This window comes from Oryctolagus cuniculus, chromosome 3, assembly GCF_051225735.1.
Source record: "Oryctolagus cuniculus isolate XC-2025 breed Fujian yellow rabbit chromosome 3, ASM5122573v1, whole genome shotgun sequence".
In the NCBI taxonomy this organism is placed as follows: Eukaryota; Metazoa; Chordata; class Mammalia; order Lagomorpha; family Leporidae; genus Oryctolagus; species Oryctolagus cuniculus.
Genome location: NC_142869.1, coordinates 73,570,045 through 73,587,989, shown reverse-complemented (window position 1 = coordinate 73,587,989; position 17,945 = coordinate 73,570,045). Strand labels below are relative to the sequence as shown.

At 37.4% G+C, this 17,945-nt stretch overlaps 1 pseudogene; it reads left to right on the top strand.

Moving 5' to 3' along the window:
* Window positions 1–10,489: 10,489 nt before the first annotated feature.
* Window positions 10,490–11,162, top strand: LOC138848988 (small ribosomal subunit protein eS25 pseudogene; annotated as a pseudogene).
* Window positions 11,163–17,945: the final 6,783 nt, after the last annotated feature.

The following is a 17,945-nucleotide window of genomic DNA, read 5'->3' as shown; positions in this document are numbered from 1 at the left end:
TGGATATATTTTATGTGTTTATTAGTTGAAAAATGTTTGGACTCTCTCTACCTTTCTGTTATGAGTAATGCTGTTGAGGACATTTTTAAATACATTTTTGAATATATATTTTTGTTCTTCTTGAGCATATATATACTTAGGGACAGAATTGATGGCTTATTTAGACAGTTTTTAAATCTAAAATACAATCTATTTTTATGTATAACTAGATTCTGTTACTGCCATATCTGATGTTTTGACCTCTGCAGTACAGCTAGAATCTTCTAGTACTTACAGATGATTCGCAAGTCATAGAGTTAACATTATGTCTGGCCTCAATTCTAGATTAATGAACTTAAATTCTCTTAATATTTCATATTTTCTAAATATATTTCTCTAGTTACATTCACTTGTCTGGAAACTGGCCTAATATATCCATTAATTGTTTTTATACTTCTGATCAAACAGCCTTCCACTGTTAGAATTACAGTGTCCATTTACTGACCACTTTCTGTGTACTGGTATTATGCCAAGTACTCGACATACATTTCCCTGATCCACCAAGCAACCATATGAGATCAGTATTATTATCTCGATGTCCCAGGTGAGGAACCTAAGGCTCAAAAATACTCGATGACTTACCCAAGAGAATCAGATTCAAAGTCAGAGGTCATCTGGTTTAGAAACTGGATCTCTTCTCATACACCAGGCTGTTCTATATTGAGAAGTACTTCACCCGTGACACCAAGTACAACAATTTTCTTCAAGAGTCTTTGTAATTGCTTCAACTCTTCACTTTACACAAACTACCCAAGAGTGAGCATGGAAAGCTTAGGAGTAGTATCTCAAATATTAGCAGATAGGTGAATACTGAATATCATATGTCTGCTTTAAATAACAAAAAGGAGTAAATTTTGTCCCCAAAATTGTTTTATCACAATACAAAATTTTGAAATTTTGAAATATTTATGTCTAATCTCACAGCACCACTTGTAAACCAATGTTTCAATCATGGATGCATATCCCATGCTGTTTTCAGGGTCCTTCGGTCTCGAAGCACCATTTTGGAAACATTGGTAGAGTGTATCTGCAGTTGGGGAAGACTTTTTTTTTCTTTTAATCCCAGACTGATCTGAAAGTTGCTCCTTATGAAAACCGCCACAAACCATGAAAATCCTTGCCACAGTCATTAGAGCATGAAGCAGCTAAGTACAAGATAACAGACAAGTTGGAGAAACAGCAATGTATAGACAACTGTAGCTGACATTTCTCAGAGCTAAATGAGCTCACAGCAAAGATAGCATATAGGAACAGGGAGCGGCTATGCCACACAAATGGAGAGTTCCAGAGAGCCCAATAACTGATGGCGACTGGTTTGTAAAACAGTTTGAAGAGAATTAAGCCCACTTTAGAAATACAGCTAAAACTCCATTTTCTAACAACTTTGGACTTAAGACAAAGAACTGCAGGATTGTCTCCAAAATTTATGTTAAAGACCTTGATGTAAGGAAATGGCCTTCTAATACATCAGTGTAGAACCACAACAAGCAGAAGGCAGATCAATGATCAAGAATCAATGCATGCTATTAATACTAGTCTTGATGAGAAATATTCCTATTAGCCATGTTGTTAAAGAGGGAATTTTTAGGGGGAATGGAGTCATTAACCCTAACTATTATTGTGGTTTCTTATAGACTCAAAAAATATCTAATTCTTTACTAGGATTCTTAACTCATAATAATCATATGTTCATCCTGTTCATCCCAGTGTTTCTATTGCCTTTTTTAAAGAAATTTTATTATTTATTTGAAAGTCGGAGTTACACTTGGAGAGAAGGAGAGGCAGAGAGAGAGAGAGGTCTTCCACCCACTGGTTCACTCTCAAATTGACTGCAACAGCCAGAGCTGAGCTGATCTGAAGCCAGGAGCCAGGAGCTTCTTCTGGATCGCTCATGCGGGTGAAGGGCCATCTTCTACTGCTTGCCCAAGCCATAGCAGAGAGCTGGATCAGGAGTGGAACAGCCAGGATTCAAACCGGTGCAGATATGGGATGCCAGCACTGCAGGTGGCAGCTTTAACCACTATGCCACAGCACCGGCCCCTTCTGTTGCTTTTACAAAATCCTGAATTTTTTAATCCATTAATTTTTTAAAATAGCTACTTGGGTAATGGAGGAGGGAGATTCCCAAGTGACTCTTCCAACAAAGTAGGGAAGAAGAGGTAAATAGCACTCCTTAAATATTTCTGTCCCAAGCTGTATACTCCTCTGTTCATTGAGTGAGGCTGCCACTGACATACTCAGCAACTGTCACACTCAGATAAGATGACACTATTACTACATTTCCTGTTTTGAGGGCTTCCTTAGGTTTCCTCCGGACAGGAAACAGAGATTGCACACACATATAATTTTTGGTGAGCATGTCCCCAAGATTTTAATGAAGAAGTGTTTACAAGACATACCTACTAAGATAACCCATTCCAGATCTTTGTTAGTATTTGGCAGATTAGATCTTTCTGTGACTTCTAAACTTTTTGCACCTCCACTCACGGATGTATCTATCTCAAAGGTAGAGCTGCAGAATGATACCATGAAAGACTCGAGTCCGGAGAGTCAGAAGACTCCGACAAACGCTAGCTCTGTCTTATTAGCTATGTCTCATATTGTATCCTAATAAAAGTATTATTATTAGGAAAGTCAGCCTTCTTTTTTGGAGATTCGTTTTCTTCATATGTAATAAAGAGAAGATATTACTCTCCCTGCAACAATCATGGTGGTGTTGTGAGAACTGAATGAAAGAAAGGATATGGAAATTCTTTGTCTGTTGAACATTACTACACACATTTAAGATTAAAGGAATGGCATTAAACAGGCTCCTCTTTTGCACCTGGGATCCTTACAAGCTGGGCATCTAAATATTTCTACTCAGCATAACAAGTTGTTAGAACTGCATTTTTTCAATCCCTGTTCAGGTCCATTTTTGATAAATACCTCTAAATGTGAATTTTGCATCTTTGGCTCTCATGGATCAGTGACTGGATTTGTAAAATGGAAAGGGCAGATGTTTTACTTGGCTGCTTTGGTGGCCCACATCCAGTATTGAGTGCCTGGGTTTAAGTTTCATTTCTGGTCCTAAATCCAGCTTCTTGAGATTGTGTGCCTTGATAGCCATTGGTGATGGCTCAAGTACTTGGGTCTCTGCCACTCATTTGGGAAACCTAGAGGAAGTTCCTTGCTTTGGGCTTTGGCAACTGATTTGGGTTTTTGTGAAGTGAACCAGCAAATAGGAGATCCCTGTATGGCCATATGTCTGTATCTCTGCCTCTCGAAACAAATTTTTAAAAGGAGCATTGTCATCCAACATGCAACTGAAAGCCATAAACCTCTTAAGGTCAGCCTTGGAAGTTACACCGTGACATTTCTGCTATATTTTTGTCAAGGCAAGTCTCAAGAGAGGCCTAGATAGAAGGTGGGTAGAAATAGATTCCATTGCAGAATGGAGTACATGGCCAAAAGTTTGTAGCCATCTTTATTTCACTTCAAATACTTGTCATGCTCTAGGCAGTCTGCTATGTACTTTATTCAGTGTACTTTATATAAACCTCAGAACTACAGAATAAAATATCATATATTTTATCATATATGATAAATACATCTATGTTAAATATATCATTATATATCATAAATATCATAAACATCAAATCCTGTTTCGTCAATTCGAAACTCAATGCTCAGAGATAACGAATTATGGAGTTTATAGATGAATTAATTGAGATTTGTCTCTGACTCTATATCCATAGCCCCAGTAAGCTAAAGAGAAGGGGTAAGGTGATGACAAAAGCATACACATTTATTAAATAAGTTATATGGCTCTCTTCAGGGCTATATTGTTGGTGGGGTTCCCTTTACCATTCCTATCATCTTAATGATATTAAGAGATATTTTATTTTTCTTTAAAGATTAGTTTACTTATTTACTCAAAAGTCAGAATGACAGAGAGGGAAATACAGAGAGACTGATCTTCCACCCACGGTTTCACTCCCCAAATGTCTGCAACAGTCAGGACGGGGAGCAGATTGAAGCCAGGAGCCAGAAACTCCATCTGGAACTCCCATGTGGGTGGTAGAGACCTAAGTTTTTGGGCCATCATCCACTGCCTTCCTAGGCCCAAAGCAGGGAGATGAATCAGAAGCAGAGCAGCCAGGAATCAAACCAGCTCTCTGGTGTGCAGTGCTGGCTTCTCAAGCAATGACTTGACCCACTTCACCACAATACCAACCTCTAAGATACTTTTTCAAAGCCCATAAGGTTAAATTGATTAAATTGTCTAAAAATATCAATGGTGCAATTCTGTGTACTAGCTTGCTTTGTGCCTTCTAGTTCTTCCAAATTAATGGGTTGGTTAAGTTCTTACCACTCATGGAATGAAAAAGAGATGTCAGGGTAACTTGTGTGCCTCTAAGTTTTTCAATCATGTCCAGTTCTGGCCTGATCAGTTACACTTAATGAAAGAAACTTATGGGAAATGTCCCTAGCTGATTTCAAAGTAACTATTATTACAGCTAAATGAAAACCAAACTAATTATACCGCAAAATATGCAAACATTGAACACTAAGCCCATGAAAAAATTATTTCATTAAACTACTTCATTACAACTGTTCCAGATTCTATTCTGTAAGGCTATAAAAACTGTGAAAAAGGAGCATTCAATCAAAAGTAGTTTTGTCTATAAGAACAGCTGGTTGGATGGATTTCTTTACTGCTTCAGTTTACTTTTCTACCAAATAGATCAATTATGTGACTTGTGAAAGACAGATATAGAAGAGTTGGAACTGTTTGAAGCTTTGAAACTCATTTGTAAGAAAAGATTAAACAGTGGGTGTTATTTAGTTTAGCCTAGGGAAGAAAGGATTGGGGGAAACAAAGTATTCTTACTGATAGGAAGAACTTCTCTGTAAACACCTTTAAAAACAGTGAAGGTTCTGGTATCGTTTATAGCTTTTCAGTGGGCAGACTTTACTTGAAGGGATGGAGATGAGTTGACAAATGGTCCTGTAGGCTATGATATTTATGAAATCTGTGGTTTCGTTCCTTGGATTAATGATTGGGAATATGAAAACCAACTGTGTTATCAGCTCACTCAAGGTCATTATTGAATTAAAAATTACAAAAAATACTAGAAGATGACTTTTTTCCTTCTTTTAAAAATATTTATTTACTTATTTATTAGAAAGGCAGGGCAGCAGAGAGAAAGGGAGATAGAAGAAAAAGTCTTCCATTCACTGGTTCTATCCCCAAATGGCCACGATAGCCAGGTCTGGGCCAGGATGAAAGCAGGAACCAAGAACTCCATCCAGGTCTCCCACATGAGTGTCAGTGACCCAAATATATAGACCATCATCTGCTGCCTTCCCACATTTTAGCAGGAGCTGAACTGGAAACACAGAGTAGCTGAGACTCAAACTGGTACTGTGAAATGGGGGGCCAGTATCAAAAGTGGCAGTTTAACCTGCTATATCACAATGCTGGCCCCTTCTTTTCCCTACCCCTTTGAGTAAATAGATCCTACTCAAGAAGATAGAAGAAATGGGGAAAGAAGAAACAAAAAAAGTTAAGATGATCTAACCACACTGCAAGTATACCTCCATTTTCTGAAATTTAATACTGTAGTTTTCCTATACTGCTCAGTGGTAGTTCAGCATATATGTTTAGTACACATCATGTTTTGGGTTATCACCTTGGTCTGTCCTGCTAAGAGAATAAAAGAGAACACAAAGAAATATGGAGCAGATTTTTCTGGACAAAGACTTTTGCTCACTTTCCAATAGTCAGAACTGTTCCACAGCCTACGTGACTCACCACCTTCCTTACTACTAGACCAACAACATAACATAGCTAGGAGTGCTGTGTGTGTTTATGTGTTTGTGCTTGCATGTGGGCACACAGGCAGTAGAAAAAGCAACACAAATATGAACAGTGCTGAATACACTTTCTTTCAAATTACTTATTAAGCATGAGCTGTGCCACTACCACCATAATTCTTGAATGCGTTAGTGCGTCAAGCACAAGATCATTTTTAATCCTTTAAAAATATTCTTTGAGAACAAATGTTGAATTTTTTTTTAGTTTGGACTCCTACTATAATTTACTTGAAAATCAAACTTGCTGTGAATTCCACTAGAAATTTTTATGACTGCTCAACGAAATAGTGTAATTTTTAGCAAGTGCCAACAATTTCCATGTGAATGGGGCTTTTATTGAACATATTTTAACACTCCTGTGGATTAATAATGTGTTAGCAAAAAAAAGACATGTTGAGCTTTGTGCAATTATCCTTCCATCCCAATTATACTGTGACATTAAATCTTGTGACATTTAATAAGAAAGGCCATTTCACCCATGGCTACCCTTAGTGCAGACAATTCATGCAACAGTGTTCCCAAAGACAAAATTATGAAAAGAAGCCATTCCGATATGCTGATATGTCTAAATGTCCATATAAATTAAATAAGGTGTAGCAAAATATATAAACTGTTAATATTATGATCACCTAGTACCCGAGACAAAAGACAGATGAATTAACAACCTGGCTTTTAAGACATTACAAAATTAAGAAAATTGAAATGGATAACTAATAGGATAGGCAGTTGCTTAGTAAATAAGAATTGAAGAAGCTTATTTTTCCCTATGGAAGACATTTAAAGCAGTTTATATAATGTATATTAATCTGGGATATTTGGCCTATAACAGAGCTTAATGTTTGTTGAAACAATTTAAATTTAATTTGACATTAAATTTATAGAATGCTTTGATAATCTTAGTTAAAATTCTTATATTTTGGTCTACAAATAAGACAAAATCCAACTTGAGCTGATACAAACACTTAAAATCAGTGGCTTTTTTTTTTTTTTTGTGATAGCTTATAATGAACCTTCTCCTGTAAACACTGAATGATATGTTCTTTGTAGAAAATCTGTCTCTGAATCCCTTTTTGGATTTCTGCCCCAACAGAGAGATATAAATAAGAAAGTACAGCATAACATAGGGTGGCTCTAGTGGTTCATTGCATCCTCAAGGTCTTAAGATTTTTTTTTTCTCTCTCTCTCTTTCTCTCCTTTGCTCTACTGTTCAAAGTCTTGTTTATATGCTGAGTCTGGCCTCCCTGTAATGACTTCTAGTGACCACTGTAGACTGTCTTACTCAGGATAAGATAAAATTTAGGGGCCTGCACTGTGGTACGGTAGGGCGGGCCTCACCTGTGGTGCTGGTATCCCATTTGGATGCTAGTTCTTGTCGCAGATGAGGAGACAAATATTACCATATTTTAATTTGCGAACTCATGATTTTGGAGAATAGTTAGATATTACAAAGAGTAGTCCAATGTTCCTGTTGCTGTGGGTACATTTTGTATGGAAAGATTTAATTGTATGCATTGACATGTTAGTGGGTTGTTAAAAGTAGGCAAAACATAGGCAATGAGAAATTCAACAGTAGTTAAAATCAGTGGCTTGTCTTTGTCATCATGGGTTGTAGTGAAACTTCCCCTGTACACGCTGGAAGACATGTGTTCTTTCTAGAAAACCTGTCTCCACATCCACTTCTTGATTTCTTTGCAAAGGGAGAGATATGCTATTTTATAATCAAAATTGGGTACAATTACCAGTTCTACTGTGTACACAATTTCTAGCCAAGCTTAACAATGTAGTCTTCAGACTCTTAGAAATTCATCTATTCCAAGGAAGAACTGTTGTCAAGGTAGGCGATAGTTAAATCTCAGTAACCACAAGACTTCGAGTAATGGCATCTGAAGCAGGAAATAAGAACCCCATCGGCTAGTGATAATTATTCCAATCTGTCTTCCTCTTTAACAAGTTTAATCCTGAAGCAAACCAGACCTCAAAGTCTAGCGATAGGGGTGGATGTCTGTTTAGAATAAGTATCTGTGGCTAGTGAAGGGACCAAAGAGGAAACCACACAGAGTCTGGGGACTAAAGTGTGTCACAAGCTAAGCAAACCAAAATATCAAGGTTCATAGAACCAATCTAGGGGGAAAGGTGGTTCCAGGATGATACAGGAAATTCTCTTGCTGGCTTATTTGGACAAAAAAATAAAAACCTAATATTAAGACCCCAATGATTGGTTACGTTTTGTTTGAATTGATTACCTATAGTTAAGTGTGCCATCTATCATATTGCTTGTGTAGGCTTGTATTATGCATTTGTACATTTCCTCAAGGTATATTTGTTTTAAATAGCCACATTTTATACTATAATGCTTTATATCTGCTAAAGTATAGAAAGCTACCTTTAATATTTGAAACTCAGGGCTTCTAAAATGAGTTTCTAATACCCACCTTTTCATCCTCTCCTATTCTATTGCTGCAGTGGAAAAATCCTGGAGCACATTACTTTAACCTTAAGGATGACTTTGTCTTATGAAAGTTTCCCCCCTTATCAAGCATTTCAAATATGGAGACTTGAAAATCACTTAGGATCTGGGAAATAAAATCCATCATACTTCTTCTCTGATAGGAAAGAATATCTAACAGATTGTTTAATTTGAAAAAGAGAACAAATGGACTGTTGATGAATTGCGTTAGTTCCAGACATTCCTGGGAGATTGCTGATTAAAAAAAAAAAAAAGTCTTCATATATAATCATTAACAGTAAGACTGTTGGTATTAGTCTGTGGGTAAACAAGAGAATTACTTCATTCTAAAGCAATATGGAATTCATCTTGCACTGTTAAAGAGCAGTTAAAAAATTACCAATTTCTTTGAATTATCCAGTTGTATGCTATTATTACTGGATAGTTAATGCATAAATAGTAGACCTAAAATAATCACTATTTTATTCCTTGAAGTAACATGTTTGCAGTGAATGAGATATTTATCTTTTACAATGTTATGCCTAAAACCAGGAGTCACACAAAATTAACAGACACTATTAGCACTTTGTAATTTACTTATTTAAATATTTTCAGTGGTGAAGTGCTTCCTATTTCAGCTTCATCACTGCACCTTTTTCAGTGGAGTCAGCATAGTAGTCAATAAAGCAAACTCTTTATAACCTTTTAGTGTGTAATTTCCATTCAAGCATTTAGTAAACTGGGCTCTACAGAGTAGGTGATCCAGACTTTTATAATAACTTGAATTCTAATATTCACAAGCCTAATGTCTTCTCACTTGTTTAAATAAGTTTTGTTTAGATATTTCAGTAAGAGTTGTAGTGGATATTTTTAAAAATTCTTTTTGCACTAAACAGGTTGGTGTTGATCATAATGTTGGACTAGCAGTGAATCACGAGAGAAAAATCTAAAGATTTATTAGCCTGAACAATTTTAATCATTTTTAGACTTTGCAACAGCTCCTATATTTTTATCTTATTTGGAAAGCACAATTTAAGTGATTTTTCATTCTACTTCAGAAGTCTATCAAAATTGATTGTTAAATTGTCTTATTATAATTCGTACTGTTTGCAGAAAATAAATGTGGTTTTTAAATCAATGTATCCTATTCTATGCCCATTTTTTGAAGGAAGTAGCCATTCAGCAAAGCCTATTGGAAGATAAAACAACATCTAACTCTGAAAGAGCCCTATGTGACGTGGCTCCTGCCCCTTCCACGTAACTCTGGAGTGCAAAGTAGAGAATTATTGGCCGGAATCAAGAGATTCCTAAGAGAAGAACAAAATATAATATAAAAGAGAATTGGGCATCTAGCTTTTTTCTTTTTCTTTTTAAAGGCAAAGAGAGCAGGGGGAGAGGGGAGACAAAGGTGGAGGGGGATAGAGAGAAAGAGATCTTCTATCCACTGGTTCACTCCAAATACTTACAACATATAGGGCTGAGTCAGCCTGAAGCCAAGGGTCAAGAATTGCATCTGGACCTCCCACATGGGTTGCTGACACGCAGGCACTTGGGCCATCATCTGTTGCCACCCAGGAGCCTTAGCAGGAAGCTGAAGCAGAAGCAGAAGAGCCAGAGCTTGATCCCAGATACTCGGGTATGGGGTGCAGGCGTGTCATGCAGTGGCTTCACTCACTGTACCACAATGCCCACTCCAAAGAGAAATAAATGTTCAGAAGCCCTTCTGTTTAAAATAACTGCTGCACAGTTAAAAATCTAGGAAGAATCTTTTACAAAGAGCAGTAAAATCTCCATAAGTAATGGCAAAACCTGAAGACAGATGTTTATAAACAAAACTGGGTGTGAAATATAAATGTTGAGGTTATCAGTTTTCTCAATTCATTTGTAATGGAAAGTGGCAAAGTATAAAGTGGAGAGGTGTAGCTTTCTTTAAAAATTGATTGTAGGGTGTTAGCGATGGCGGGGCCTCACAGCGTTTTCTGTTTCTCAGTGCCATCGCACTGAAAGTGCTTCCCAACTATCTGGCGTGCCTGTCCATCTAGGCCAGCGTTCAGGGCACTCGACTACGCCCATTGGCTGCTCGCATCAAGCTATGGGTCGGTGGGCGGGACCTCCACACGAGGTTCTGCCCCCTGCCCCGGAAGTACTCCCAGCGGGCAGAGGTTTCTGGGCTTGTTGGGCAGGGGCACTTTTCTTTTTGTCCAACATCTTGCAACATCTTGAGATGGTCCCTGCAGCTCTCCGCGGCTCATTATGCTGCCCAAGGACGACAAGAAGAAAAAAGATGCCAGAAAGTCGGCCAAGAAAGATAAGGACCCCGTGAACAAGTCTGGAGGCAAGACCAAAAAGAAGAAGTGGTCTAAAGGCAAAGTTCGGGACAAGCTCAAGAACCTGGTCTTGTTTGACAAAGCTACGTTCAACGAGCTCTGTAAGGAAGTTGCCAACTACAAGCTCATAACTCCGGCCGTGGTCTCTGAGAGACTGAAGATCCGCGGGTCCTGGCTAGGGCAGCCCTGCAGGAGCTCCTGAGTACAGGACTTAACACACTGGTTTCAAAGCACAGAGCTCAAGTGATTTACACCAGAAACACCAAGGGGGAGATGCCCCAGCTGCTGGTGAAGATGCGTGAGCAGGTCCAAAAATTGATTGTAAAATTTATCCAGCAAAATAACTTCCGGTATAGTGAAAACCAAACATTTTGAAGATAAGATTAATGCAAGTGAGCTTGTTAAAATGAACTATAGAATTCTAGACTTTAAAATGATATGGAACTGATAGGTACTCAGAGAATCCATGTGGTTCCGTGGGACATAATGAAATACCCAAATGATAACTAAGTTCAAATACAAACTAGGAAAGTGATAAACATATTAAAAATTTATTTCAAAAAGGTGAAATATTTAGCAATTCAAATGATGACAATTGCCCAACATTAGATGGATGAATGGATGGATGGATGAAGAAATTGATATACATAGACCCATAATTTATTCCTAAATAAAATAAGTTCTAGGTTGATTTGAATGTGAAAGATAAATACTATAATTTTGTATGTATAGCTTTATATATAATACATATAAATTCTAAGCATAGGGATTTTTTTTTTTTTTTGGACAGGCAGAGTTAGTGAGAGAGAGAGAGAGAGAGAGAAAGGTCTTCCTTCCGTTTGTTCACCCCCAAAATGGCCGCTACGGCTGGAGCTACGCCGATCCGAAGCCAGGAGCCAGGTGCCTCTTGTTGGTCTCCCATGCGGGTGCAGGGCCCAAGGACCTGGGTCATCCTCCACTGCCCTCCCGGGCCACAGCAGAGAGCTGGACTGGAAGAGGAGCAGCTGGGACCAGAACCCAGCGCCCATATGAGATGCCGGCGCCGCAGGTGGAGGATTAACCTAGTGAGGCACGGTGCCCGCCCCAACATAGGGATTTAAAAGTAATTTTTAGACTGAGAATTTACTCCATAAATTCAGTATCAAATCTGAGGATTGATAAAGATTTTCGATTAGTCACATGAAAAATGTAAAACATGTGCATTTATAACATAGTTTTAGAGGCTGTAAATGGAAGGAATAATGAATGAAAGGATTGTGGTAGCGAGAGGCATTTGACCTAGCAATTAAGATAGCAATTAGGATGCCACGTCCCACTTCAGAGTGCCTGGGTTCTGTCTTTGGCCTGGTTCCTGATTCTGGCTTCCTGCTAATGCACAACCATGAGGCAGCAGTAATGGTTCAAGTAGTGGGATTTCTGCTCTGGTTTCAATCGCCTGGCTGTTGTGTGCCTTGGGCAAGTGAACCAGCAGATGGAGCTTGCTTGCTCTCTCCCCCTCTCTCTCTCCTTCCCCCTCCCTCTCCTTTTGTTATAAATACATACATATGTATTTTTTAAAAAGATATTGTGGCATATTCCAAGTGTTATCCAGCCTTAAAGAGGGAAATCCTGTTATTTATAACAATATGGACGAGCCTGGCAGGCACTATGTTAAGTAGTGAAAGCCAGACACAGAAATACTGCATGATCTCACTTATACGTATATTCTCAAAAAGTCAAACTCATGCAAGCAGAGTAGACCTAATCGATGCCGTGGGTTGCAGGATTTGGGGTTTGTGGAGATGCAGGGCTCAAGGCTTGAGCTGCTCATCCACCACCCATCCCAAGAGTTCATTTTAAGTGTCCTCATCACAAAAAAATTAGTATGTGAGGTTACAAGTTAATTACCTTTGTATGTCAATTTCACATACACATATATGTTATACATTGTAAATTTATACAATTTTAATTGTTCATTAAAATAAATAAAAATTAAAAGTTGAGAAACCAACAGAGAAGATTAATATTAACAGGAGAATGCTGATATCTTTAATAGGAGTAACGTTAATATTTGCCAGTCCTGCGGTAGTTATTTATCACGTATCTGGCACTACTATGAGTGCTTCAGTGTGTCAGTTGAACTTAATCCTCCAGAGAGCTCCGTGTGGTAGGCAATTTATTACTCACTTTACAAGCAGTGAAACTGAATTATAAAAAGGCTTCTAGTTGCCCAAAGTTAGGCAGTTACTCAGTGGAGACATCTTTAGTAAGTGAGTTTGAATTGAGTATTCTGAGTTTGAATCCAGGTAGACTGGATTTGGGGGCTGTTCTTCCCATTTTGACCTATTCCTTTCAACTCTTTAGTTACATTAAGATAAGTGTTTATATAAAATAACAGATCCCCCCCACACACTAAAAAATAGAAGCTTTAATTAAAAAAAAAAACTATAGGCAGGAAACCCTTGAAAAATATTAACTAATAATGATTATTATGGAACAAAAAAATAAAAGCTGAGTGAATATCTGATTTTTCAGACCAGTAATGATTTGGATGTTGATTAAATCCCTTGAGCACTTAGGTGTAGGAAAATCTACAGATGAGCACAGCATTTCTAGATGCCAATTTGGAGAACTGCATGGCAAAAATTTTAAATCACATACTTTCACCTAATAATTATTGCCCTGAAGAAACTATTAGACATGTATTAAAAAGGAATGTGAAATAGGATACATAGCAGAATGTTCTGTTAGCTCTTATTGATTGTGAATGTATTTTTCCCTGAAAATTTTCTTGTATTTTCTGAATTATTTGAAATCTGGGTGTAATTCTTATATTATCTGAAAAAAATACAGCTATATTTTTCTTGACAACATTGTGAATTAATTCAGATCTTTGCTATCTGAAAAGATTATTATTTAAAACTTTGAAGTAGAAAACCACATCATTAGGGATTTTTTAACAGAAAGAAATGTAGTGACTGTATAATGGTGTCTGACAAAATATAGGTATTCAATTTTTATATTTTTTACATTCAGTTAAAACCATTTTATTTACCACTTCCTAGGTTTCTCTTTTTAAAAAAATGTAAATGTATTTATTTTCATTTTATTTGAAAGAGAAGGACAAGGAGACAAAAAGAGGCTGGTTTAACCTCCAAATGCCTGCCATGGCCAGGCCTACACCAGACTGAAACCAGGAGGTTGGAACTCAATCCAGATCTCCCACATGGGTTACAGGATGTGTCATTGGATTCGATTAGCTAATATTTTGTTGAGGATTTTTGCATCTATGCTCACTAGGGATATTGATCTATAACTTTCTTTCCCTGTTGTATCTTTTTCTGGTTTAGGAACTATGGTGATGCAGGCTTCATAGAAGCAGTTTGTGAGGGTTCCCTCCCTTTTAGTTAATTTGAATAGCCTGGGAAGAATTGGAATTAGTTCTTCCTTAAATATCTGGTAGAATTCAGTAGTGAAGGCATCCGGTCCTGGGCTTTTCTTTGTTGGGAGAGTCTTTATTATTGATTCAACTCTGTCGTAGTTATTGCTCTGTTTAGGTTTTCTATGTCTTCATGACTGAAATTTGGTAGATTGTATGAGTTTAGGAATCTATCATTTTCTTGAAAGTTTCCCAATTTGTTGGTACACAGGTCTTTGTAGTAATTCCTTTTGACTTGTTTTGTTTCTGTGGTATCTGTTGTTACATTTTTTAATCTGATTTTGTTAAATTGGGTCTCTCTCTCTCTTCTAGGCCAATGGTGTATCAATTTTGTTTTGTTTTGTTTTCAAAAAACAGCTCTACATTTCTGTGATCTTTTGTAATTTTTCGTTTCAATTTTGTTTATTCTCTAATTTTAATTATTTCTTTCCTCCTAATAGTTTTGGGTTTCATTTGTTGTTGTTTTTCTAGGTCCTTGAGAAGCACTGACAGCTCACTTATTTGGTACCTTTCCAAGTTTTTTAGTTAGGGGTCAATTTCTATGAACTTCTCTCTTAACTACTTTTTCTGTATGACCTAAGTTTTGCTATGATATATTATTGTCTTCATTGGTTTCCAGAAATTTTTTTATTTCTATTTTTTGTTTCTTCTGTGACCCAATGTTCATTCAAGAGCATATTGTTCAGTTTCCATGTATTTTCATATGATAGAGATTCTTGAGTTGTTGATTTCCAACTTCTTATCATTGTGGTCAGAGAAGATACATGGTGTGATTTTGGTTTTTTGAATTTGCTGACTTGGTTTATAGCCTTGCATAAGGTCTGTCCTAGAGAAAGTTCCATCACTGATAGAATCATGTGTTTTCTGCAACTGTTGCACCCACTGCTTTTTGTATGACAATTATTGCTATAGTGGTTGTCAAAGAATTTTATTTCTTTATTTTTTTAAAGGAAAAGACAAAGAGAAGAGAGAGAAACACTCCATACAGCAAGAATTGTGCCAGACCTAAGATAGGGACCAACCCAATTCAGGTCTCCTATGTGGGTGGCAGAGACATAAGAACTTGAACCATAGTCTGTTGCCTCCAAGGGTGCAAATTAGCAGGAAGCTGGATCAGAAGTGAAGGAGTCAAGAGTGAAATCTAGCACTCTGATATAGGATGTGGGCATTTCAGACAGGGTTTTTACCTTGGCACCAAACACTTAGCACCAAATTATTTTCTAATCCCATTTTCCCTGGTAAATTTATTAATTGGCATTCTACCACAAGAAATAGCTTTTACTTCTGTTTGTTATTATCAGTATGCATTCCTAGATTTTTATTTTATTCTATGGATTATACTATATTTTTTTGATGCTTAATTTCTTCCACATTCCTACCTCTACCCTTTACTGGATGTATGACCTAGGGATAAATTACATAAACTCTCTTAACTCCAGAGTCTTCATCCAAATGGTAAAAATGTTCAATGTATATAGCACCTAATGTTGCCTCAAAATATCGCACCAATTTAGCATGATGACATGAGACAAAGAATTATCTCCAAACCTGGCTCATTGCTAAGCTTGGCAGTCTTCCATAATTACCACTGTTTGTCAAAGCTATTCCTACAGAAATGAAACTGTATGATTGGAAGTTAAGGTTAATCAGAGAGCTGATTTCTTACTCCCTCTCTCCATGGTGTATTCATTCATAGATTTAGTACAAAGCAGTGTTTGACTGCTACAGTACAGTGCTATATGCCTGGCCACAACTTTCTGAATAATTGTGAGAAATTTGGTCTTAGGTAGTTTTGTTCTGTCCTATTCTGTGTGTATTCCTTCTGTCCCAGTTATTAACAGTGATGATATTTGTTAGTTATAAGAAAAGCCTACTTCAAAGCAGAGGTCTGAGTGGTTCATTGCTGGGATAACAATGTTGTGCTACACTGTCATAGTCTGCAGATGGATGCCGTGGGCTCACCTTTCTGGGCTGTGTGTAGGATTGGTGAATGGTTTAAATCTTATGTAAGTGAATTTTTCCCATCTAATAAATTGTCAGTTGCGAGAACATTCTTGTGTAGTGAAAGTAGCTAATCCTTTAAGGGCCTATCAGTCAGTTAATAAGCTGTTCTTTAGTGGGGGACTGCAGTGGCCAGATGCAATGTTAGGGAGAGATATACAGTGGTGCTCAGACAGCATGCATGGTCTGTATCTCTATGGAGACTGCAGCTCTGTCAGAGTGATAGGAAACAAATAAGTACCTGACAAATCACATTAAGCTACTTTGTAAAAGCAAAAGGGGATGTTATGTTATTAACAGGAGGGGATTACTTTAAATTGGCGAGATAAGAAAACATCTCTGAAAAGTTTTGTTTGGGTTTTTTAGTGTTTTTTTTTCTATACAATAATTTGTTGAGTGTTTTTCAAAGTTCTAGAGCCTGGGAAGGTGAAGATCTAAGTGCAGACAGATTCCGCTCCCGGTGAGGGCACACTTCCTCGCTTTCAAACAGCCAGCCTCTCACTGGACCCTCATGTAGGGGAAGCGGGGACCACATGCTGGTGTCTCTTCCTAAAAGTAGGAGGCTTCTGTTGAGATCTCAAAAAACCAATGTGTGTATGTATGTGTTTGTGTGTATGTGTGTGCCTGTATGTTTGTGTGCACGAGAAAGAGAGAGAGAGATGAGGATTTAGGAAAGGAAGAGTAGAAAAACATTTCCGTCTTTTACAACAAAATGGATGCAACTGGAGACCATTATGTTTAGTGAAATAAGACAATCCCAAATAATCAGATATCATATATTTTCTGTGATATGTTAGAGTGAATACATATACAGAAAACACAGTATATAAGAATGAAAGTGACATCTTATAATTTGATTATTGTTTATAGCCCTTGGCTATATCCCTGTGGAACAGTGAGCATTCTACTTTTTACTTGTTGAACATTATGGTGAGTAGTGTATTGAGCCTGTCATTATAAAGTACATTGAAAGTATGTTACTACGAAAATTAATGGGGAAAAAAGGAACAGAGTGGGATCGAGGGAAGGATGGTGGGAAGGAAGCATGGTTATTTTCTTAGAATTGTGCCTATGAAATACATTAGAATACATCTTCTAAGAATTGTACCTATGAAATTGTACCTATGAAATACATGAAACTTTAAAAGGAAGAAAAGCATTCCAATGTGGAGGTAAAAATGTAAAACCATGTGTAAGAGCCTACAGGAGGCAAAACCTTGAAATGTACATAGAACTGATGATTAGTCCTGTGCTCCCCCACAGTAAGCAGCAAAGTGGCTGGAGAAGAGGCAGAGATATAGGCTGGAGCTGAGTTAATGTACATGGTTGTAGGCTATGCTAAGGATTTGGGGTTGTGTTTTCTGAGTGAGATACAGAATCACTAGTGGTTTTAGCAGACATCATATGATTCAAAGTATATTTTTAGCAGATAGCATGATTCAGAGTATATTTAATCTTCATCATTTATAGGTTCATATTTACTTATTTGCCCTCTTACTGAAGTTTATTTGTAACTCCAGAATCAATACTTATGGCACTTTCACAGCCACAGACCTGTGAAAAATTTGAGTCACTCAGTGTACACATTCCCAGCTGAACTAGAACAAGGTGACACTCTGTCCCTTCAGCTCTCACATTATAAACAAATGTCCCTTGTGGTGTGGGTTTTTTTTTAATTTTTGTATTTTATAAGTGATTTTACTGCTTAAAATGGCCTGCACCAGTAGTACTGTCATGCTGTGATGTTCCTGATTGTAGGAATGCTGTGATGCACCTTAGGGAGAAAGCAGCATGTGCTAATAAACTTGACCCAGACACCAGTTAGAGTTCTGTTTACCTTGAGTTTGTTGTTAAA